At 34.1% G+C, this 24,523-nt stretch overlaps 1 protein-coding gene across 2 annotated transcripts in view; it reads right to left on the bottom strand.

Moving 5' to 3' along the window:
- The window catches only part of LOC147073847 (protein kinase C, brain isozyme-like), a 546,718-nt gene that overhangs the window by 106,327 nt on the left and 415,868 nt on the right, over positions 1-24,523 (bottom strand). The window lies entirely within an intron of this gene.

The following is a 24,523-nucleotide window of genomic DNA, read 5'->3' on the forward strand; positions in this document are numbered from 1 at the left end:
ACTATGAAACGTTATACCATCATAAAGCTTCTCAGCACGGCTCCCAAATAAATTTAAACAAACAATAGTTAACCATATTGTCTACTAAATTAACTAAAAATAATTACCACTAACTTTATATTTAACACAAAAATAATAAATTTCACCAAAACGTGACAACAGTTTTTGGATGAGTGGAGTCATTCAAACCAATATTTACCGGCGACGTGTACAAAAAAATATTTAATTCAGCCGTAGAAATTCTATTTTACTCTAACGAATATTGCGGAGAATTTAAGCGTGCTGAATGCTTTCTCACTCGTACTTATGGTTCGTTTTTATTCAGGCATTGGTATACATACTAACCTTTTGTTAATCCTTTTAAATCGCGCCAATTTTTTCATAATTTACTAACCGAGCCCCACTCTTGCCACCTAGAAACATACTAAATCTGATGTTGCTTTTGGGCATCCTCAAATCTTCCGTGGCGCAGCCCATCCATCTTAGACTCGAGTATTCTGGTCCACTGCTCCACAGAGCATACGTAAATAACCCGCGTTTTGGTTGCTCCACCTGCATTCTATGTACAAAAGTGTTACAAAAAATGGTTGAATCCGCGATAAACGTTACCTCTATATGTTCGAATCCGCGAATGGTAACACGGGTCGCGATGTTTTATCCACGACCTTTGCAGGATGCGAGATCATTAAATTCATACACATTTTACCGTCACATATAGAAATCATATTAATTATATTCTGAATATATTTCAAAATACTTACGATGCCAAACAATTAGTTTCATTAGGGTTTCATTTAGAAGGGCGTAGTTTAGATATGTTTTTATTGAACGAACATCATTTGAAAACATCTCATGCATATACCCATTAGAAAAAATACTTTTTAGAAAAAATACGACACCCGACGGGATTTGAGATTGACGCCAGTGTACTTTTCCAATTAAGCTAAGAGCAACCTACTTTAATACGACGAATTTAACTAGTAGTTCTTCTATGAAATACTTATCAAATTGTGTTAATAATTATGGTTATTAGTTTTTGTATATTAAATCAAGGTAGGTATTAATTAAATGCCAAATGAATCACTGCAAATATTTAGTTTTTACGCACTTGCACTTGCTAATAATTTAATTTATTCAACGAATAATAAATCTTGTGAATTATTCGTTGAATATTTTAAATGTTTATCAATTCTTTTATTCGTTTCAAAACTGACAATGATTTTATAATGTCAAATGGTTCAGACAAGTTCCTTGATTTTCATACAATAACAGTAAGTATTGTTTTAATTATGCAAATATGTTCATTCTGACTGACGATCGTAGGTTGAGAAATATGTGGAGATAAAATTATCATAGTAGTAAATCATCCTGTGCTCCTGTATGGCTGTGAGACATGGCATCTTACTAAGCTTCAAGAGTCTCGGCTTTTGAGCTTTGAGAATCGATGTCTCCGCCGAATCTTAGGGGTACATTGGTACGACCGCGTTACAAAAACCCGAGTTCGTGAGCAGACACAACAGCCTTCGGTGATTGAAGTTATCACGAAGAGACGATTTACGTGGCTAGGACACGTATTCCGGATGCCGCCAAAGAGTGCGGCACTTCGTACCCTTGTGGCACAGCCTCAAGGGTTCCGTCGCCGTGGCCGGCCTTCCCTCACCCTGTAGCGGTGCTACAAAAGCGACCTACGTGCTGCAGGTCTGACATGGCGGGAGGCGCAGGAGTTGGGGATGGACTGAAGGAAGTGGCGCCAACTTCTGCTTGCCCTATGCCCCAATGTTGGGACGTGACAGGGTGGAAGAAGAAGAAGAAATCATCCTTAGTTTTTAAATCTATATATAATTTGAAGCGAATGGTTAAGTACATAATATTAATTACAAAATAACATCTCGTATTCTCTAGTGTGCATGCATATTATTAAAAAAATCTAAATAATTTATTATAGGTAATACGCATGCGCATGAGATAGATTATCGCGCTGCGGATTTAAATTGCGTTGAGTAGGTGATAAGATAAACTACTCACTAATCTTAGCGCGGTAGATTGAACTCGCGGCGGGTACAGTGAATAGAGCTGATGGCTTAGTTTCCATACCTCCACAGAAAAGGTTTGGAAGAATATAATGTTAGTATATCTTATTATAATTCCTCGATCTCCATGCCAATTTCTTAAACGGCCTCAGAATTGTTGTCTCAAATATACATATCGACTGTGTTTAGGAAAAAGGGCGTAACCCACAGAGAACAAATTTTACAGGAGAGGCAAAAAACGTTTTTTGAATGATTTTGGTTTAATATTATTAAAAAAAAATAAACACAGATATTGGGTGTATGATTGATGATTTGATGTAATATCTTTTCGATCTACTAATAATTAAAGAAGTTATTACTGAAAATCATTAAAATTGAGGGTAAATGCTTTTTTCTTTAAATTAAAACTTAATTAAAGCTCAATTTAAATCTGAATTTAGATAATAAATCGGCATTTGCAGCTTACTTCCTTTATACAGAACGTGTATTTAGTTGTATACATTGTTAATATCTAATAAAAGCACTTTTCGAAAAATCGAGGGTTACGCCCTTTTTCCTAAACACAGTCGATATATTCCTATCATCCTAGTTTCCGAGTACCAAGTTTAAATAGTGATTAATTAATAAAAATAAATACATTTATGAATAATTTTATTAACAAAGTACAAAGTTGTTTTTATGTCGGACAAGGAATTGAAATTTGTACAACTTTTCATTACTTAGGGTATTATGTATTATTCAAACAAAAAATATATTTTTTATAAACATGTCAGCACATTTATAAATATTTAGTTGACACAGGTGGAAAAATGAGCAGAATAAGATTATATGTCAGCAAACAAAACCAAAAGCATTTTAAAAATAGGCCGAAATTTGTAAAGCAGTGTTAAAATATTCAACCAAGAAAAAACAAATATTTTTTAGGTGCTAAAAGGGTTAACTGCTTTGTCCTGTGATATTTTTTTATGTATTTTAATTTTAAAAAGATACTAATGCCATTAGATCCGTATGACATAAAAAAACAAGTAAAACACAAGCTTATTTAGTAAACGAGTTTTTCAATTAAAATACTTTTATATTGTTACTATAGTACTTATATCAATATAGGTAATTATGTTATACTAGTAAAAAAAAAAGATCTAATTCAATGCGTTGGTGGAATGTTTCACAAAATTATTTACAACCCGGAAAATACATCCGAAAAAATCTCGAATGGACATGAAGCGATTTGTATATTTTGGGAATATTTACAAATGGAATTCAAAACCCTGTATGCTGTGTTTAATATGGCTCTACGGAAAAAGGCATAGCCTTACCTTACACGTATATGTGTGGATCAGAAACAAACTAGTCCAACCCACAAAAACGAAAAAACTGAGTTAGACACCTCATCGCTATTAAATATTCATTTTTTACCTGATAACTTATCACTATCAGGTTCATACATGACTATCATTAAAAATTGTCGTCTTATGACACTACCATTAAATTTAAAGTCATTTCTTGCAATCACATAAAATAATTCATTATGAGTGCCATATTTGTCTGTTCCACATAAAAATGGCATACAAGTTCAGCCATTCGTGAAATGCTGGAAGAAACAGATAAAGATTTTTCAAAAGACAACAATGAATACAAGCCGCCAAGTGATTCATCTGATTACTCATCAGGTATTTTGCTGAAACAATATTGAGTTTTTTTAATGAATCTATAACTTTAACAATAATTGTGGATAAGATAAGTCTGGTTCTGGTCCACACAAGTAATATGTACTTAACTGGAGATATACCTAGCTTTAAGGTAGGTACTGAAAAGTTACCCAGTTATAAAAATCTTATTATATTGGTAAACTTACAACTGTTAGACAAATTTTAACTGTTTTTAGAACTGCTGTAGTTTTATCATTGTAGAGCTATTTAGTGACAATTCAATATGCAAATTTAAACGTATAAATGAAACATTGAATAAAAAACCTCTGGGAGTGTCTCCATATATTGGTTGAAAATGAAAAGCTTATCAAGTCGGTCCGATTCTTAGTTGGCCCGGTTGGCCATGTCGACTTACTATCTAAGAGGGAAAATTTTTCAGCTCTCAAAGGTTTGCGGCATTATAGCGTTTTTTTTGTATTTTCAATCTAATCCATTTAAATTATTGAGTTGCCGGAATGTTCATTATGCGACAGTATACGGATGCATATATGGAGACGTGGGGGGTGATTGAGAGAAAATCAAGCAAGCTCAACTTGGATATATACGGCACCGAACCAGGCAGAGTGGATAAGGTACTAGTGGATGAGTAGTTACCATGGTAAGATTTTTTCGACCATGACTGATCCTAATAAGATCATATGGGCCTCCACAGAATGGAGGTTTATTGGAGGTTACATTGAATTAAAAATACATAATGTGAGTTATGACACCAACGGTTAACTTTGTCAATAATTTTCACACGGTTTAAAGTGACTTTTGACATCCAACTATTTTACCACGTTTTTATTACCTCGTATTCTTGTTTACCCAGTACAAAATTTTTCTTGTTTGTCCAAGATTTGTATTGGACGATTGAAGATTTTTAACCAACTTCCCGACTAGCTAGACATTTGAAACTTTTAGAACATATCAGAACACGACGACAATGCATTCTTTTAATACGTTTAGCCATCTTTAAGCAGAATTGAATTCATTTTCAGTTAATTCGTAAAATGTAAAACACTATTATTGGTTGCTAAGGGTGTCCTAGCAACTAAATTATTAATATATACGTGCATTACTATGAAAATCAATATGAAATGTCAAAATGACAATTCAGTAATTTATATTTATTCAGTATTTCTATCAAGTACAAAAAAGTATTTATTAAATACATAGAATTGTCAAGTTTATATGATTCAACAGAAAATTTAAAAACGTGGTATATAAAAAGTTTTTTTTATCTTGTAATTATTTCATTATTCAGATTAATGCCTTTAAAATCACTTGGTACCTATATTTAACTAAAAAATGACAAAATGTGAGTTATGACTAAGTAAGGCGATTCAATTACATTCAAAATATTCCGAATAATTATCATTTCCTATTAATTAATACGCATAGAAAACGGCCGCATGTAGTTGGATATTCTAGTAGATATAGAGTATAGAGTGATTGTTCTTTTAAAGCATTTCTTTTTACTTCTTCGTGGGTTCATTTACAATCCGTATATACTGGCAAATATTAATTTTCATGTTCCCACCAATATCACTCGTAGCTCCACGGTCTTCAAGATACCTCGTCGCAGGACAGATGTTATGTTTCATGATGCTGTGTATCGTGCAATTAGCTTATTTGATGGCACCATAAAGGTTTATTAACTATATAATGTTTGTGGACGTATTAAATAGGCTAAATTTATAATTGTATAAATTATCATATTTCATTAATATTTACACATGCTGTCTTTTTATTGTTATTTGTAATTAAGATATTTTTATACATTTGTATTTATTATGTATTGGCGCATTGGCCAATAGCTGTAATGCCGTAATACTCTTTTTATAAATAAATAAATTATTTCTCACTCTAACATACATCATTCAAAAATATTTTCCTACCACTTCCAATACAAAATACGCTAAAATGCATTACATTTCAATTGAAGCAGCTTTTCATCGAATGATATTATCATGAAAATGTTTTACATAATGTATTGGCGTCGTACACAGGTTGGAAGGTAATTTAATGTGAAAAGATAATACATACTAATATATTGGGAGGATTTTTTATGGCCTGCCTATTTTATAGCCCATATATTTTTCATACATATATTTATATTAGTAGTACAAGTATATATATATATTTATAGATGCGACGTAGGTAACATAATGGCGAATAGAACAAGCCTCATCTTTTATTTACGGCAGGGAAAAGAAACGGTAAGCTAAAAAGCGTAAAGCGAACGACATTACTTAACTTGTTTACTGCGACCTTTCAAAAGAATTTAATTTAACGTAAATATTTATTTATTAATCTATTTTTATGTTTTCCACGAACTGGATTTTTAAATTTTAATTTGTGATCTTTAACTTTGACGACTTTATGCTGTTTTTTTGAAAATAAATAAATAACATTGACGGTTTAATTAGAGTGGCGAACGGAAAAAAACATCGTGAGCTTTTAACACCATTTAATTGATTGGAGGTAATGATTCAGGGCAATGTATTTCGGGCATGAACTGTGATGAACTGTTTTGAAGACATTTTTTTAAAAATTTAATTTGCTTTATAATCAAGTAGAGTTTGCGCGCCAAAGTCCTTAAGAGCATACTTAAGTGAAACGGCAAATAATTTTCAACAATAGGTGGGACGAAATTTCGCACTCGTCACCAATCGGCGAGCGGCAATCGAGGTGTGAGCACGCCAATTTGTTTTGTGATGGCCTCGGAGGAATATATTCTTATATCGTGTAAAGATAACTAAAAAACGTTATGCATGTACTCGAAAAAGAAAACATGTCAATGAATATATTATTATTATTATTACTAATATAACAATAAAAATAACACTGAATGGACGCATGTTGATTTTTTATGACAAATTATGTTTCGTTCGGCACGCGTCATTTGCACAATCCGCGCGTCGCATAGTTACGATCTTAGACTATGCCTCAGCTGAGGTATATCTTTAAAGAAATCTTGATAGTAAATGTGAAGTATTCACAAAGGCATTTATAAAAAAAAACTTTCTAAGGGTAGCAAACGGTCGTTGTCATTGTATAATGTCGTAGAGAGAAATCAGGTCTCTATTGCATTAAATAAATTAGTGATGTATGTGTGTAATTGCATCTAAGCAGTCGCACTAAAAAGTTAACCTAGCGATGCTCTCCGGTCACGTTTTATCTCTTGTAAAATAATAATGTAGCGACATCGTGGAGGAAAAACAATTGCAAAGGAGAAACGTCATGGAAATGTATCACAATGTAAATAGGCATACAATCTATTCTGCTCACTGTCAGAGCGGAGTTTCGCATCTTATGGGATATATTTTATGTCAACTATAAAGAATCCACCGTGAAATGAATAATAAGATATTATTTTATATTAAATTGAATATAGTAATGTTATATACATATGTGTGGTGTTGGATGTGTGGGTTATCACTTTGGGAGTCGTCGATGTGTCGTAGGTTATGGTGTTGAGGATGATGATGAAGAAGTCGAAGAAGTATGCAGGAGCGAGTTTTATTAGGCGTAACGGTTGGTACAATAGTATGTTGTAGCAGTTATGTTACAATACTAAACTTATGATAGGTACGGATCCGAGGTCCGCATCTCGGTACAATCAGATGTTGGGCAAAGCGATATAGAGACTGCGATGGTAACAGACTGTATCCAGGTACTTATATTCGAGTGACATTTTGATAAATCAGTATTCGTAATTTATTCAGTCAAAAGTAATACCTAAATATTATATTCCAGTACATAATTATATTGAACGAGTCAGCGGTTTAAATACGAGTAGCTGTGGATTTTATTTATTAATAGTCATAATATAATATGATACTATGGGAATGGATATGAGACTAATTTTCCATTGCGATACCGTATTTAATATCGCCAATCAATCTGCTGACTCAGGTAAACAGTTGTTTACCGTTATATGAGACCCTGGGAATTTATTATTGCGGTCGAATAATTTGATACATTAAAAATAGATATTTTATCAATAATATACTGACAGCTACATATTATGTAGCTGTCATTATGCTGCTATTATGTCATAGCTGCTATTATGTAAAGAATATGCATTTCAGTATTTCAGGAATATTTATTGATTATAACATTCAACGCCTACGATAGCCAAGTGGCTTACGCGTCTGGGTATAATGTCGTGGGTGCTATGTTCGAATCCTGGGTCTGGCAAATATACATATTGTTTTTCAAAGTGTGTTTGGAGTCAGAGTATGGACTTAATAGGTTAAGCAAGTGGCTAAGATGCATATCTCGTAAAAATTAAAATCTGTTAATACAAACTTCCATATGATTTTCTTGGGATCGGACAAGATTTAAATAATAAAAAAACACTATTTTCAGACGAAGTACACGAACTATGAGAATAATAATTATAGCTTATATAACTTGATTGATTTTAATTACCGTAATTCACAGTAATTGTCGACCTAATCGTTATCGATCTGTTATGTTCCTCAGGGAAGAAGGCAAAGGAAGCAAGCAGCTTGGGTTGACAGGAACATGATGTGGTTTGATGGTGTTATCCTTACTTCATCTTCTTACCAAAGACTGGACTTATGTGCAACTCCGGAGTAGTATTCACAACTGTTACGTTTAAAGACCGTCGTTTTGAAGGTAATTGTCAGGTGATTTACCTTCAATGTATTTAGACTAGATGGCGAGAAGACGACCGGGAAACAATAAGCTCCCACGAAAATTAAAACATTAAAGTTTATTCGACGAAAATGCGAGTACATAATACAGCGGACGAGATATACGCGTTACAAAGATTTAAAAATAATAGACGATGGGCGCGAGGTGCATGTCCCTTTTTATACATTTTTGTTTTTCATTTTAATTAGTAGTTTATTGACGTCTTGTGTGTGATATCCGGCGTAGTTTGGAAGGTATAACCTGGGAGGTTGTATAACAGTTCGTTGAATAATAAGAATTGTCCAAAATGACATATCACGATTGGGAGAAATCGGCTTGAGAGTCTCTGCCAGTATAATTTGAGCTTTAGAAATCGGGAGCATCGGTTATTTACTCTCAAAAGGTGCAGACCTAACCTAACTTTTCATTGGTAATGCCAGTTGGGAGAGAATAGCTGATGTGTTCAAACTGCTTCGGATATTGATATTGACTTTAAATATGGTATATTTCACTCACTCGGTGTACCTACTTCTATATACATTTTGTCGTGTTCTGAACGTCTTTAATGTATACTTTGTAATGTCCTCTTTGTATAATTGAATTGAATTTAAAGGTTATAATAACTACAATTCTTTTTCACCGACAATATTATTGAAAAGGTTTTTTTTCGCTTAAAATGCCTCGTAAAGCGTTTCAAATTAAGTATTTTTTCTCGCGGAAACATAGTGGCATTGAACGCTCGCTATTTTGCATTAAACTCCGTAATTAACGCGTATTTTCTCAATATCCCGCTTTAGAATAGTCGAAGGGGTACATTTTCGTGCAGTATGTACTTAATTGGGGAATTCCGCCTCGTCCCCAGACCGCCTTAGCAACCTTGATCACGTATCTCCTGGCAAGAACACGTGTAAATGTATTAACGGCGAATAAATTATTGGAAGTTTTAAGCTAGAACAGAGAATGTAAAAGTATGCAAGAGAAATAATCGCTCTTGGAATATTTATATAACGTAATTATTCATTCTATTTCATCGCGAACGTAAAGCAAAAAGAGGATCGGTAAGCGTAATGTATGACTATTACTACTCGTAAATAGCTAAGCGAAATGTACGTATGTGACAAATTGAAACTTTACTGTGTAGCTGTCAGTATATTATTGATCAAATATCTATTTTTAATGTAAGTATCAAATTATTCGACCTCAATAATAAATTCCCAGCGACTCATATGCCGGTAAACAACTTATTACCAGTGTCAGCAGATTGATTGGCGATATTAAATACGGTATCGCAATGGAAAATTAGTCTAATATCCATTCCCATAGTATCATATTATATTGTGACTGTTATAAATGTTATAATCTTGTAACAAATAAAAGTCACAGCTACTCGTATTTAAACCGCTGACTCGTTTAATATAATTATGTACTGGAATATAATGTTTAGGTATTATTTTCGACTGTATAAATTACGAATACTGAGTTATCAAAATGTCACTCGAATATACGTTTCCAGTCTGTTACCATCGCAGTTTCTATATCGCTTCGCCCAACATCTGATTGTACCGAGATGAGGACCTCGGATCTGTACCTATCATAAGTTTAGTATTGTAACATAACTGCTGTAACATACTATTGTACCAACCGTTACGCCTAATAAAACTCGCTTCTGCATACATCTTCGACTTCTTCACCATTATCCTCAACACTATACATCGACGACTCCCAAAGTGATAACACACATTCAACACCACAGTGGTGACCTCTGCCGCAATCTTCTACCGGCAAGTTCAGCAAGTTGTACCTTACAACTGTTTAATAATATTTAAAATAAGAATGTTATTTATTTTGCCAAATATTGTTCATTGGCTACCCTAAAAATATTCATGGAATGACTGTCACTCTCTTCGGACACTGACGATGATATTTTAAACATTTTCGTCAATTAAATGTTAAATTAGATGGCAATTGAAAATATAGTACACGTGTTAACAAAATAATTATTTGAAAAAAATGATATAACCACGGATATCTACGAGGGTGGGTCAATAAGTCCTTAGAAAAGCCGACAGGTGGCGCGACTAGTACTGTAAGCGGTTTGTTTTCATGCAGCGGCACTACCGATTCAGTATGCTGCGAAGTTTCAATCAGATTGGTCGGGTTGTTGTGTGTTTCTCGTACATTTAAAAAAAAAATTGCTTGTGGAAAATGGAAAAATGGAAAATGGAGAAAATTGAGTTTAGAGCTGTTATTAAACATTTTAATATAAAAGGGTTAACAGCAAAGGAAATAAAAAATGAGTTGGATTTAGTTCACGGCATATCTGCTCCTTCACTTGCAACTATTTATAACTGGTTAAATGAATTTAACGTGGTCGTACATCAACAAAGGATGAACCACGCTCAGGACGTCCTGTAGAGGTGACTACACCAGAAATGATCAATAAAATCCACGATATGGTGTTAAGTGACCGAAGATTAAAGTTGAGTGAGATAATTGAGGTTACAGGGATCTCAAAAGGTAGCGTCATTTCTATTTTACATGACAAATTGGGCATGAAAAATATTTCTGCAAGATGGGTGCCGCGTTTGCTCACAGTCGACAATAAACGCAATAGGGTGGTGGCCTCTAAAGCCCTGTTGTCGCTCATGCAACGCAATCCGGATGAATTTTTTCGTCGCTTTGTGACTGTAGATGAAACATGGATACACCACTATACTCCCGAGACGAAAGAACAGTCAAAGCAGTGGATTGCGAAGACAAACCATGTCCAAAGAAGGCGAAAACCGTAAAATCAGCTGGTAAGGTTATGGCTACTGTATTTTGGGATGCACGTGAAATTATTTTCGTTGACTCCAAATAGTAATGATCAATAAAATCCACGATATGGTGTTAAGTGACCGAAGATTAAAGTTGAGTGAGATAATTGAGGTTACAGGGATCTCAAAAGGTAGCGTCATTTCTATTTTACATGACAAATTGGGCATGAAAAATATTTCTGCAAGATGGGTGCCGCGTTTGCTCACAGTCGACAATAAACGCAATAGGGTGGTGGCCTCTAAAGCCCTGTTGTCGCTCATGCAACGCAATCCGGATGAATTTTTTCGTCGCTTTGTGACTGTAGATGAAACATGGATACACCACTATACTCCCGAGACGAAAGAACAGTCAAAGCAGTGGATTGCGAAGACAAACCATGTCCAAAGAAGGCGAAAACCGTAAAATCAGCTGGTAAGGTTATGGCTACTGTATTTTGGGATGCACGTGAAATTATTTTTGTTGACTATTTGGAAAAAGGAAAAACAATAACAGGGGATTATTATGCATCTTTATTGGACCAGCTAAAAAACGAAATTGAAGAAAAACGGCCTCATTTAAACAGGAAAAAAATCCTCTTTCATCAGGACAATGCCCGTGTTCACACATGTTTACGATCAATGGCTAAAATTGAAGAATTGAAGTTCGAATTGGTCGACCACCCACCGTATTCGCCAGATTCAGCCCCAGTGACTTTTTCCTTTTCCCAAACTTAAAAAAATGGCTAAGTGGACAACGTTTTTTTTCAAATGAAGAAGTCATCGATCGGACAAATGCTTATTTTGAGGACCTTCCGAAAACTTATTTTTCTGACGGTTTAAAAAAAATTGAGAAACGTCTAACCAAGTGTATTGAGCTCCAAGGAGATTATGTTGAGAAATAAAAAAAAAATACAAAAATAAAAACTGTTTTAATGCTTTTTTCTAAGGAATTATTGACCCTCGTATATGTTGTACCAAATATGACTTTGTTTTCAATTGTAATACAGCGACGTTTACACAATAATAGTCTTTTATGGTATCAATACATTAAATTTGGTTATGAAATAATAAAACGAGAAAAAATAATGTATCGTAATGACATATACGCCATTCTTATAAAGTCTACATATTATTAAGGATAAGCTTGCAAAAATAGCCAAAACTATTCATTTTAGACCTTCACCGCTTTGACTTTTAAAGCAGAAACACTGTCGGTTAGAGAACTTAGTGTAAAATGCATAGTCATGCATATATATAAGGGGTCTAGGACGATTTGGCACCGGGACAACTGGACGCCACGGAATTCAAAAATAAATAAACGTTATGTACTTATAGGTATAATATATTTAATATTATTATTTATATTTAAATGATTATATTATGATTTAATAGTTGGTGAGAATGTAAATATGTAGACGTAAATAATGATTTAATCGTGCATATGTTTAAGTTCCAACGAAAAAACAGTTTTTTATTTTATATAAAGCCTTAGGCATGGTAATTCTCAATCCGCAATAAAGAATACATTATTTTAAGAGTAAAATGAATTAAAACTACTAAGTAGTAGATAGAAACTGATTAAAATACCTCGCGTACGTTCTGTATACGTGTCTACGACAGTGCGGCGTCCAATTGTCTGGAGTCCAGTCGTCCCATTCCCTATGTAAGTGTTTAATGGGATTTAAGCAATGCTTCAGGGTAACTACACGGCAACCGAGAAAAATAATCATTTCTCATAATATTATTTTTATTATAATGTCTTAGTTAAGGCTAACTTAAGGTCAACATCTGTGCATTTGGCCACGAGTCAATTGGTCTGGAAAAAAACTGTTGTACTTTTTAGAATAATTGTCCATCAAATTTATAATTTAAATTGTTTTTAAGACACATTTCTATTATTTATCTACTTATTATACATAGTGGCTAACTGTTAAGGAGGCCCATATGATCTTATTAGGATCGGACACGGTTGAATAATAATAATAATGTGAAACATAATACAAGGATGACAAAAGCTTTTCTTTTCAAAAGCTTCTTATACTTTAATAAACGTCATGTTTGTCATAATGTTTGCAGTTGTGGACATTTTTTGTGTACCTGTATTTGTGTGAGGGCAAACGTTTACACACAATTGTATAAGTATATTCTCTGAAGTAGTAAATTGAAAATGAACCCTGCAGAATTAGATTCGATACATCTTTTTTTTAGCTTTTCTGAGTTGCACATTGAATATTTTCCCGTCGGAAAATTATTCGACAGCTTTTTAAGTTTCGATGAAAAATGTCGATCGGTGATATGTCGTTAAGTGAAGTGAAGTAATACCCATTTTAGTAAAAAAAAAAGTAAACTACCACGTTCGCTCCTAAATCGAGCAAATTGACATCAACAGAGTGAAAGTTGTATTAAAAGATTATTTTTGTCCAATCTAGTCACGTGATCGAATTCATGTCCCGCGGCTCCGGAGAAAGGCCACTGTGGAGTCGATTTAGATTCAGTTGGCGATAAGGGAAGAGCAGTTTAAAATGTATCATTATCTAAAACCGCCAGCAAAACTAATTCATATATCATTACGATTATGCATTGAACAAAAGGGCCGGCTAGACGCTCATGCTACACATTCTTATCTGCGCAAACCGGTTTGTATCGGGAAGCCCGTGTGATATGATATTTATGTAGTAGATAACTACAATCTCTCCGATCTTATAAATCTCATGTACCCAACTAATAACATTTGATTACACGACCTGTATAATTGTATTTGTAGGTGCGAATTATTTTCGAATTAAGTGACACCACGATCCTCGGGGGACTATCACGTTCCGGCGCCATTAATAATCGACAGACAGAATTTTAAATAAGTTTTAAATAATTCCACCGTGGCGCTGTAGCACGAGAGAGGCCGAGTCACGCGTTTGTGGGTCAAACGGAGTTAATTAATACACCATTTACTTACGAGTACTATACCTATACCAACTAACATTGTTTTACTTATACTGTCAACTGTTTGTCTGGAATAAAGCTCTATAAACAAGGCACTTCATAAAGCTTTGTAACAGCTTATATATTTCGCTTTTCTCATATTTTGATATTTAACACGCGAGAGAGGATAACTTTGTCATATGTCCAATTCATTTGCGTCAAAGGAAATCCAATTACAATAATTTAAAAGTTTGACATTCATTATAACATTATATTATATACGTTAAAAAAAATTTTTTTTAGTGCTATAACATATTACGAAATACTTCAGATACAAATATATAGGTACAAATATGTGTGAGTATGAATGGCCGAAATCCCGAAAGCCTGTTTTTACTTTTTTCTTTTTAACCCGAATTACCGTTTGTATTTTTCGGGATTTCGGCCTTCGGAATTCCGGCCATTCGGGATTTCGGGATTTCGGCCGTTCGGGATTTCAGCATTCGGGGTTCCGGCCTTCGGGATTTTGACCCAAACCCGGTCATTCGAGTCGTGAGTAATAAGAATTCTAATCAAAAAATGCTTCACGAATAATAGTCTGACACAGTGTTGCCAAGTCAAAATTTAAAATTTCAGTAGATTTTGACAAAAAATTCAGTAGATTTCATAAAATATCAGTAGATTTTGGAAAATGTAGTATATTAGATATAATTTAAGACTAATAAGGATAAAAATAACTAATAATATTAATTTATTGTAAACAATTATGATATTAATGGGTAAAATGGCGCTCTTGGGTAGAGTTACAATGCTTTCTTCGTCAATTTAGAAGTGTAACACATTAAAAAAGATCGTGCGTAAATCATTTCAAGTTTATTATTAAAATAATCATCAGTAAACTTACAATTATGGAGAAACACAAATATCAGTAGATTTCTTGAATTTCGAAAAAAAATCAAAAATTCAGTATATTGGCAAAAAATATCAGTAGATCTACTGAAATTTCAGTAGACATGGCAACACTGGTCTGACATGCTTCTGTCTTCAGAGCGTTCACGAAATGTAGTTTTTAGTCATGAAATCAGCTGATGCATGCGCATAAAATCTGGTGTACGACTGTTTCACGGACAGCCTCTAACCAAACATGTTTCAAGACGGTCATACATGAACAACGCATATTATAGATGCATCTAGAGCTATTGACAAGGAATTCTAGTACGCCCCTGGCTTGAATAAACCACAAAGATATATTATTGTGACCTCACCGGGAATCAAACCCAGAACCACCGTATAAAAAGCCAGTGGCTTATTAGTTACTTAGTTATTAGGGTGGCCAAAATTGTGCCAGAAAATTTTATTCTTGCAGCCAATCGTACGATCGTAACGATAGCCTTAGACGCCATCTATAAAAGGTAATAAAACCAGGCGTTGTAGGGCTCAAAATATCGATTTCGTACGTACGTAAAAACTTACCTATATAAATTCTAATGCATTTAAGTTTTGCACTATTCCGAGTGAGTCGTTTTTTTTTTGCGACCCGGGTTTCACCTTTCGGCATCTTCAGGCACTGTGTACACTCACCAAAAGGCAAACACACACTGACGTCAGTGTGGAATGGAATATACAATATATAATAGGACAAAACTTAAATCCATTAGAATATAAATTCCATCAAGTACCTTCGGTCGATAGTATAAATATTGTACCTATATAACATTATAAATCAGTTCGACCATGTATATGCCAGTTCAATCACTAAAATAATGATTATATATTATATCATGTTTAAAAAATTCAATTTCCATTAAATATCCTCACTCAATGATAATATGCATTATTAAATAATGTACTATCACATAGAGCTTCAATACGATTATATTTTCACGTGGTTTATGTAAATACGGTGATACTGATAATTTAAACAAAGCCTAATTGGGAGCTGCGCAGACTTCTGTATACATACTTTAATGTTTGATACAAAGCGAGTTTATTGTGCGGTGGCTTGTATGTGTAACAGGGCAATTTTATTGTGTGAAAAATTACACACAACGAACCTAATGTTTTCACCTGTTAACTTATTACATTTGGGAGTCGGATGTTTCTTGAAAGCCCCAAAGTTTAGCACGCAGCTCCGGTAAAAGGCAGCAAAAGCCCGAGGTTTATGTTAAATTAAATTAATGAATTATTATCGCGCTAAATTCTTGCCTAGTGGTAATATAAATAGTTATAATTAATAATACCTAGGCATAACATACGTTTTTAGATTTATTAAATACGTATGCCTAGACTAAAAAGCTCAAATAGGACGAGAAAAACAAATATACTTTAAGTAACATGTACTTTTTTATCTTTTAATTGAGAAGTTTTACTATTTTATTAAAACAAAGATTACTTACTAAATAATTTAAAAAATACTAAAACTGTGTTATTATTAATTTCTATAAATTACTAGTTACTATACGAGTTCCCAACAGAACAAAAAACAGAACTCGAAGTAGGTCTAATAAAGAATGTTACATTTTTAAAGTGAGTTATTCGTTGAATAAAAAAAAGTTTATTTGGCTATAATTTAAAATGAAAAATAAAATTTTATGGTCCAATCATTATTAAATAAAAAAATATTATAGGTATCATTCGATGCAAATGTATGTCATGTGAAAATGATACAAGGTAGTTATTTCATCATCTTTAGCAGCCGGGGTCGATCCACTGGTGGATGAAGGCCTCCCCATAACTCCCTCCACTCCTATCGGTCCCTAATTCTTCTTACTTAGTCTATCCAACGGGTTTTAGGGCTTTCCTGTAGTCGTTCAGTGCTCCTTGTGTACTACTGGGGACATATCCAGACTATTACCATTTCATCCGCTTAGCGTCCTTTATCACATCACATACTCTCTTCTGTTTCCATACCCATTGGTTTATTTTGTAGTTTTTAGATAGTTATTTAATAGGGTTACATGTAAGTTGTACGTATGCAGTTCATCGTGGGACACTTATTCGTGCGCCGCAGTACGTGAAACATGAGTTCGTACAACATTTTATCAAATGACGAGTTCTTCGTTGAACATTTCACCGTGGAATACATTTGAACGTATCTTACAAAATGCGGCGATAGTTTGCAAATAGTACTGTTCTAATTTGATTAACCCTAACCTAACTTAGTAAAGACATCTCATAAAATTCGCCACATCTTGTAGCATGCGTACAAATATACTCCACTGTGAAATGTTCAACGAAGAACTAGTCATTTGATTAAATGTTACACGAACTCATGTTTCACGTACTGCGGCGCACGAATAAGTGTCCTGCGGTGAACTGTTTACGTACAAATTTCCGGATACGATTTAATAGAATACTGAAAATTAAATATAATTCAATTTTCTCATAAGTATTATTACTTCCAAAAGGCACTCACTACTATTGTACATTAAGTTTTAAATTAATTACTTTTGCATTATTTATTATTAGGTATATAAATTATATTTATATCATTCGTTATTATGATGTAATTGTATGTAATATTCTTATGGTTTCTATAAATAAGACTTAAAAGGATTGAAACAGATAATGCCTTTCTTTAAACGGTAAGGTCATAGCAAGGGGTGGGTTAGTGGGTATATAATACCGCCATAACCTTCGCAACACATCAAGTATAACGAAGGTACATAGTGTATTCACGGAATCATTATTTTGAAAGGGCCACCGCCCAAAATATTACGTCAAAACATAACTCTTTACAGAAAGATTCACTTGAGGATTCCGTATGCCAGTGTTTCCCAAGTCATTTAGCGTCACGGCACACCACTCAAATTGAAATTAATTTTGTGGCACAATGAAAAACACTTACAGAAAATTGAAATACCTAGTGTACGTATTTCACTAGGCAAACATAATCAGATGAAATTCTTTGGAATGGATGTTTTTCACAATAACATAATTTATATGTATGGTTGGTATTTACAAGCCATAGACTAGTATGAATTTTGCACATCAAGGGTCACATTTTTTGAATAGTAATACAATGATACTAATGTTTTGCATATTTTAGACTAACGATAGCCCGCGACTTCATTCATGTGAAATACATACATAAATAAATAGATCGATTTGATTCGAATGTTGTAAAATTAGTCGGGTCTACGCGCCCATCCTTCCACTTTCACCTCTCCACTCCACCCCTGCTATCTGACTAATTTATCTACGCGTGATGAATTGTTCCAAGCGCGTTATATTCAAGAAGTATTAAGGAACAATTTTAGAAACTGAGATGACAAAACTAAACTGGTAGGTACCTGTATAAATAATTATAACCTGTGCGAGTATCGTCAATATTGTTTCAATAGTAATTTTGAGTTATAACGGAACAAACATAATATAGACAGACTCGGAAAAAAACTTATTTAAACGTATTTTCAAATGATCAAAACACTAATTTAATTTAATAACGCGTTTTCATTAATTAAATTAGTAATGCAATGCATTTCCACCGTGAATTGACAGTTAACATAATAAAAGAGATAAAAACACTGACGAGGCAAATAATTAAATTTTACTATAAGTATATAATATACACAAATGTAAAGAAGAGAAAATATGATCTTAATAATCATTTTAAAATTAAAATAGTTAGACGCTACATTATAATATATAAATTTAGAACTACCAACGGAATCACTGCATGAAACTGAGTACACCAGCTATAACATAATGCTTGCTAATTTCACTTGCTTGAACTGGCACGGAAGAAAATGATTAACTACAGAGTTTGTAAGAAATATCGACTACAGTCTGTCGAATCAATATACTTTATGTAGAATAATTAATCAAATAATACTATATTTTTATCCCTGCTACCTCCACACTTAGCGTAATTAATTGACTAATTGCATTGTTTACATATTATACATTTATTATAATGTAAATATCATGTTGTCAACGCCATGAATTTTGATATATATCCACAATGTCCACGTGTTAAAATTGTGAACTAACAAGCTCCTCCTGTGCAGTTAATCGCATTTACGTTTTCAAATGAGGAACGTCCCCAATTTTATCATTTCATTGTACGCTTCCGTGGTGTATGCATCTATCAATTTACGTAGGTAATTTGATGCTTTTTTATAATAACAATATGTCTAAAACGATCAGGAGTGATGTTAGAATTATTATTAGTAAATTTTTGAAGTCGATACGTAATTTAAATACGCGTTGCTGCCATGACAGGTACGTCACTGAGCAATCTTCTATATGCGACTTCAGCGACTTCGTCTTATCGACGTGATCTTTTTGTCGGACAGTAGTATCGTATAGTCTCATATAATTGATATACTAAAGAACTTAGTATCCGAAGAATAAAAGTGTAATCGTAAACGATGTAGCTTACTTACTCTAGGTCTGCTCATAGAAATTTCACTATTTTGTATACAGATGCATGTCGTTGAAACATAAAATAAACAGAAACCATTCACATGTGTATTATAGCCATTAGCCATTACGACTGTATTAGCCGATGCAACTCGATTCAACAGCTGGTGAGTGAGCATAACCACACGCAATCGTTGTAGAATGGGTACGGTCTAGGAACGAAGAGAGATGTCACGTGGTAAAGCCGTAGTACTGTTGCGGAAGTAATAAGGCAAGGTAACGTACGCACGGAGGTAAGATAAAAATACGGTGCGTCGAAAACGTCTGGTAGTTGGCCCACTGACCGGCCATTGCGTGGTGTTGCAGCGACTGGCTGACTAATGGGCTAAAACTACACAGACGTACACACGCTGATATTTACTATTTTACAAGATATTTAGTCAGAAAGCAGATAGTACGAGTATATTAAAAGAAATTTTTATGGGGTAGTTATTTTAATATAACTTTTGTACAAAGCTATTAGGAAAGCTAATAAACGCACTTATCAAAAAGATAGTATAAAGATAAATCATGTGTTGTAACTATAATGTTATCCTGCAAATTTTAAATGCAACTGAAATCCTCGATTTTTACTGTAAACATAAAAGTAATTATTGTTTAGAAATAGGTTACCTACATTAAAAATTGTTTGAAGTTGTAGATTGTACGGATTCTCGCGGAGCCCCTACATTCAGAGCGGTTGGGAATCACTGGATTATAGCGTCATAAGGTCAACGACGGTCTCAATCGTGGCCTAGAAGGTCGTCTGCGAGTCTGTGAGGATATTGGTGGTTTGTGTAGCGGCGTTTAATATGATTATTCATTTAGAAAAAAGTTAACTGACTTTCTTTGCGATGTTACGTACACCCTATGAAAAGCTATTGACCTTGTTTATCTGGCCTTGATAAACAAAAATTAGCCTACCATCACCGATAAAAATACCTAGCCTCTTTTCTGAAACTGTTTGATATTGAGCAGGTTATGTAAGAAAAGGGTTGATTCTTCCGATAGGCTGTTATAATGAACGAGAAAGCAATATGATTAAATTTCAAGATTATAGCCGAATATTAGAAATTTCTGTCAGATGAAATATTTTTTAATTAAATGTGTGATGGGATTTTGACATGGATTGTTATGATCAGGGACGGCTCTTGTATAGGAGCAAATGTGCACTGATCTCCCGAATTATTATGTAATAATATGTGCGTATTCAAATAACTACATATTGTAATTAATTATTGTAAAATATCTTTAATTTGTCGCCCGTCCGCTACGCGCATCCACGTACGTATTTCTGGCGTATTTTTAACCGGCCGCTGAGCTGGAGATGTGTATGTGATGTACGTCTTTCATAGTATTTGTTGAATGTTCGAAAGAGGACCTGTACTGCCAGACCGTAGACGATTTTTTTTGCATGCTGCCGAAATGTAACCTAACTGAACGTACAATTTTAACCTTGCTTTGAGCAATATCCTCCCTCCTAGTGCTTCAAGTATAACCGACACATGTCTAAAATACTTACATCAGTTACGATTTATGGAAGTTACGAGTGACAAACGTAGTAACTATGTCAGCATATATGAAGTGTAATTAGGTACAATAAAAATCGAAAAAAGTGTGTACCTATTGCCTTTTGCATCATACTTATCATACCAGAGGCTTGAACTTTGTAACTTTGACAACAAATAAATGCTGTCCATGAATGTAAGCATCGTTTAGCATATGCCTACCTACTACTACGAAGGCTATTGCAGATTTTTTTTCAATACCATGAAAAGAGAAATGCATGTCTTTATTTGCACTCCCTAATTTTATTATCACCGGCCGCCACTGGTTATGATGTTACTAGTATAACAGCTTTTTGGAGAATTTTTCTTAAAGCAAGCATATTCTAACATATTACTATAACTTAACATCCAAAAAGAGCTGATTGTCTGCTAGGCTAAAGAGCTAATCACATTTTATCACTTAACGTATTCAGGCGGTTAATTGTGTAAAGAAAGTAAGGTGCATTGGGGTAATTCCGAATATGGGTATATTCCGAAAGTTCAAAAATTCTACCAATCGAAGCGATATTTTCCTATTGGCAACATTTAGTCTAGAAGCCATGTTCATTGTGATCGCTTTGTAAGTCGTCGCTAGTCGCTAGTGTCAACAATGCGTGCATACCATCAAGTTTTTTCGGAGAAGTGTTTTTCGCGCCATTTTTGCTTATTCGTAATTACCCCAATTTAAATAAGTATCTCGGAATTCTGGTAAGTTATTTGAATAAGTGATTGCTTTTACGATAGATTATCGTTTTTTACGAATTTGTGAGAGGAGCACAACGTCATAACTGTGTTTTTTTTTTTTTTTCGGAAATACCCCTTTGGGGTTATTCCGATATATATTCATTCCGCAATAGCCCAATTAACTTTTTCATAGTAATTGGCAGTGATTCTCAATCTAAATCGTTTGAACTGTCAAAAGGTGATATCTTTTAACAGCCCCTTTCTTTGCTGTGCTAACTTTGAGAAAGAGGCAGGTACGTCAATTTTACATATTGAGAATTAAGATGCAAGATCCAACTGTTTTGAAATATGATTATGCCAATGCCGCCGTCTTAATTTATAGTTCCCCACGAGCTGTCAAATATCGAGTGACTAGTAGCGGCCAGTAGTAACATAATATGTGTTATACTTACTGCAATCGCAATGAAATTGTAGGTTACATTTTGAAATCTTGTGTCTTATTCGTTGAATAAAAGAAATAATTTATGAAAATTATGTTGATATGTCTGACGTGTCAATACAAAATTCTTGAGTTCGGCTCATCACCGACTAGATGTCGCTGGTTCAGCTTTATCTGCTTGGGTTCGGCTGTAACTGGCAGCACGAACATATCCGTATTTGACCGACATGTCCACCAACTTAAATATTCGCCGTATTACGAATTGGAAATAGCCTACGACAATTGTTTTGTGTATAAAATCTCTTCCACGTTAATTTGGATCGATGAAAATAACGGAAACGTGCTAAAATGACGACCGTTAAGAATATACCTGCTGTTACACTGTTGATGTAGTCGTTTGCGAATAGGTTTACTTTTGAATTTGGAATAATGAATAAGCCTTGATTTTTTTATATGCGCGGATGGAATTTATTGTTTTACATCGTTTAATTTTGAACGACGTACCTATTATAGTATCAGGAAGCATTGCACCTTACATGTACCTACTGCCAGAAGATATATTTACACTGTATTCTCTAACTTTTCCATACGACTTAATACTCTCCGTAGGTCAATATAAGCCGTATTCGACTACTATAAAAGGGTATATGACTCATAAAATGAAGAAAAATAGTGATTTACTAAGCACTTTTCTACTTTATAGACAGGATTATACATTTGGTTTAAGATGCGCCTTAACTTGTAATTACTATCGACGTGCAAAAGGACTTATGAGGCCGGTTTTACAATCGTAAGTCGTGTTTCTGCCACCACAAGTGCTCATAAAAGAGGGATGTCTCGAATAAGTGAGCCTCTGGAAAAGGAAATAAAAAATGGATACATATTACTATCTCAAGACCAGTGCAGGGAGTAGCATCTTGACATTGCGGAAACAAGAGAACATTTTTATTGTCAGGGTTTAACTTTACCGGTCTTTTAATGGTTAGTAAAAAAAAAGATATTCAATCTTCAAGCGGAAATGCCGTAAAAGTGTTAACTATACTTTTCATATACGAGTTTTTATATCTTTATTCATCATCATCAGTTAGGAGCAATCTATTAATTCATTAATTAATCCAGTTATCAAAGAGTAAGTTATAAAACTAGAAATAGATCAAAATGGAATTACGGCATCATTAAATTTAATATACAGACAACTTTTTTATGCGGTTCCTTGCCCGCGAGTGAGCTTAGACGTCTTTGCAACCAGGTGAGGTGCTCGTCAATATAAGTATATGGATGCAATGTCAATTATTCATCACTGTACAGGCCAAGTAGTGCAACCCTCAAATATCAAATTGTCCAGGAAGTGAAAAAAATTCTGTGGGCATTGGATTTACATAATTATTATTTTATATAATATTTATTTATTATTTTATATATATTATGTTATCACAAATTGAGTGGCTTACTCTGTACGTACCATGTGGCTTACGTTTAGAGAGGGGTTAAAGCATTTGGCTGGAATATTTTTTCTCAAGTTACAAATGGCTTAAAAATAGTTTTGAATTATTATGACAATATTTTTTTTTGGGATTTATGATACTTGGCCAGTTCGTGTAAGAGTGTGCAATAAGTCAATTACCATCAAAATGTCACTTTGGTGAAAAGTGAGGGTTACGGCAATTGGCCTGTACAATGACAAATATTATATTTTTAAGTTAATATACAAAAATCTATTACTGAATGAAGGTCACTAGAAAATTATTCGACTCCACTCGGTTATGTGAATTGGTTCGAGTGCATGAATAATATATTCAAGTGACTTCTCATTATACATAAAGCGTATTTAACCGATATGTGCTACCATTGCTAACGGAAGTGAGGTAAGTCCCAAAAAAAGTAGCGTAATGTTGCATGGAAAGATGCATGTTGTGCATAACGCGGAAAAACACATGCTGTCATTCAGTAGTACCCAAAGGCACTAAACGATCAACCAAGCCGCCCTTAACCCGTGGGATTGATGAATTCACCAAGTTCAGCGAAAGTACGTGGAAGCAAATGGCTAGGGACTGAGAAGAGTGGGAATATGCTAGCGCTAGAGATTTATCGTACTGAGTAGTATATCGTGTAGTATATAGTGATAACTATCTTAGAAATCGGGAGCATCAGTTGTTTGGTCTCCTAAGGCGGAAAACTAACCTGCCAATGGTAATGCGAATTGGGAGGGCAAAAACTCTGTTCAACCAAATCACTTTGGATATTGACATATTCCACCGGCGTGAGGATGAGTATATGTGGGCATTGTTTTATAAATTATTAAAATAGGGTCTGCTTAGCTCATTCGGTGAACTTCCTTGTATCTAATTTA

Source organism: Rhyacophila brunnea, unplaced genomic scaffold (genome assembly GCF_057557595.1).
Source record: "Rhyacophila brunnea isolate RB1 unplaced genomic scaffold, BYU_Rbru_1.0 scaffold_17, whole genome shotgun sequence".
In the NCBI taxonomy this organism is placed as follows: Eukaryota; Metazoa; Arthropoda; class Insecta; order Trichoptera; family Rhyacophilidae; genus Rhyacophila; species Rhyacophila brunnea.